The sequence below is a fragment of the Bombus flavifrons genome, unplaced genomic scaffold, assembly GCF_040668555.2.
Source record: "Bombus flavifrons isolate JBK064 unplaced genomic scaffold, iyBomFlav1_principal scaffold0083, whole genome shotgun sequence".
NCBI lineage: Eukaryota > Metazoa > Arthropoda > Insecta > Hymenoptera > Apidae > Bombus > Bombus flavifrons.
In genome coordinates, this window is record NW_027184828.1 from 116,038 (window position 1) to 118,714 (window position 2,677).

Below are 2,677 nucleotides of genomic sequence, written 5' to 3' on the forward strand. Positions count from 1 at the left end.
TTTACTCCATTTAACGTGCAGAATGTAATAAACGCCAGTTTCAGCATCGAAACAACCGGAACAGTTCGAAAATCTCGATGATTCCGTTGATTTTGACGAAAACTAACCGTCATTTCCTTCCCGTTTGAGATATTTCGACGTTTTTGCGCTCGTTTTACTCCATTTCTCGTACAGAATGTAATACAGGCCTGTTTCAGCGCCGAAACAAGCGAAACAGCTCGCAAATCTCGATGATTTCTTCGATTTTGACGAAAACTAACCGTCCTTTCCTTCCCGTTTGAGATATTTCGACGTTTTAGCGCTCCTTTTACTCCATTTAACGTGCAGAATATAATACACGCCAGTTTCAGCGCCGAAACAAGCGAAACAGCTCGCAAATCTCGATTTCGTCGATTTTGATGAAAACTAACCGTCATTTCCTTCCAGTTTGAGATATTTCGACGTTTTAGCGCACGTTTTACTCCTTTTAACGTGCAGAATGTAATACACGCCAGTTACAGCGCCGAAACAAGCGAAACAGCTCGCTAATCTCGATGATTTCGTCGACTTTGACGAAAACTAACCGTCATTTCCTTCTCGTTTGAGATATTTCGACGTTTTAGCGCACGTTTTACTCCATTTAACGTGCAGAATGTAATACACGCCAGTTTCAGCGCCGAAACAAGCGAAACAGCTCGCAAATCTCGATTCGTCGATTTTGATGAAAACTAACCGTCATTTCCTTCCCGTTTGAGATATTTCGACGTTTTAGCGCACGTTTTACTCCATTTAACGTGCAGAATGTAATACACGCCAGTTACAGCGCCGAAACAAGCGAAACAGCTCGCTAATCTCGATGATTTCGTCGATTTTGACGAAAACTAACCGTCATTTCCTTCCCGTTTGAGATATTTCGACGTTTTAGCGCACGTTTTACTCCATGTAACGTGCAGAATGTATTACACGCCAGTTACAGCGCCGAAACAAGCGAAACAGCTCGCTAATCTCGATGATTTCGTCGATTTTGACGAAAACTAACCGTCATTTCCTTCCCGTTTGAGATATTTCGACGTTTAAGCGCTGGTTTTACTCTATTTAACGTGCAGAATGTAATACACGCCAGTTTCAGCGTCGAAACAAGCGAAACAGCTCGCAAATCTCGATGATTTCTTCGATTTTGACGAAAACTAACCGTCATATCCTTCCCGTTTGAGATATTTCGACGTTTTTGCGCTCGTTTTACTCCATTTAACGACCAGAATGTAATACACGCCAGTTTCAGCGTCGAAACAACCGGAACAGCTCGCAACTCTCGATCATTTCGTCGATTTTGACGAATACTAACCGTCCTTTCCTTCCCGTTTGAGATATTTCGACGTTTTAGCACTCGTTTTACTCTATTTAACGTGCAGAATGTAATACACGCCAGTTACAGCGCCGAAACAACCGGAACAGCTCGCAACTCTCGATGATTTCGTTTATTTTGACCAAAACTACTCGTCGTTTCCTTCCCGTTTGAGATACTTTGACGTTTAAGCGCTCGTTTTACTCCATTTAACGAGCAGAATGTAATACACGCCAGTTTCAGCGTCGAAACAAGCGGAACAGCTCGCAAATCTGGATGATTTCGTCGATTTTGACGAAAACTAACAGTCCTTTCCTTCCCGTTTGAGATATTTCGACGTTTAAGCGCTCGTTTTACTCTATTTAACGTGCAGAATGTAATACACGCCAGTTTCAGCGTCGAAACAACCGGAACAGCTCGCAACTCTGGATGATTTCGTCGATTTTGACGAAAACTAATCGTCGTTTCCTTCCCGTTTGAGATACTTTGACGTTTAAGCGCTCGTTCTACTACATTTAACGAGCAGAATGTAATACACGCCAGTTTCAGCGTGGAAACAACCGGAACAGCTCGCAACTCTGGATGATTTCGTCGATTTTGACGAAAACTAATCGTCGTTTCCTTCCCGTTTGAGGTACTTTGATGTTTAAGCGCTCGTTTTACACCATTTAACGACCAGAATGTAATACACGCCAGTTTCAGCGTCGAAACAACCGGAACAGCTCGCAACTCTCGATGATTTCGTCGATTTTGACGAAAACTAATCGTCGTTTCCTTCCCGTTTGAGATACTTTGATGTTTAAGCGCTCGTTTTACTACATTTAACGAGCAGAATGTAATACACGCCAGTTTCAGCGTCGAAACAACCGGAACAGCTCGAAAATCTCGATGATTTCGTCGATTTTGACGAAGACAAACCGTTATTTCCTTCCCGTTTGAGATATTTCGACGTTTTAGCGCTCGTTTTATTCCATTTAACGTACAGAATGTAACACACGCCAGTTTCAGCGTCGAAACAAGCGAAACAGCTCGAAAATATCGATGATTTCGTTGATTTTTCGAAACTAACCGTCCTTTCCTTCCCGTTTGAGATATTTCGACGTTTAAGCGCTCGTTTTACTCTATTTAAAGTGCAAAATGTAATATACGCCAGTTTCAGCGTCGAAACGACCGGAACAGCTCGCAACTCTCGATGACTTCGTCGATTTTGACGAAAACTAACCGTCGTTCCCATCCCGTTTGAGATATTTCGACGTTTTAGCGCTCGTTTTACGCTATTTAACGTACAGAATGTAATACACGCCAGTTTCAGCGTAACAACAAGCGAAACAGCTCGCAAATATCGATGATTTC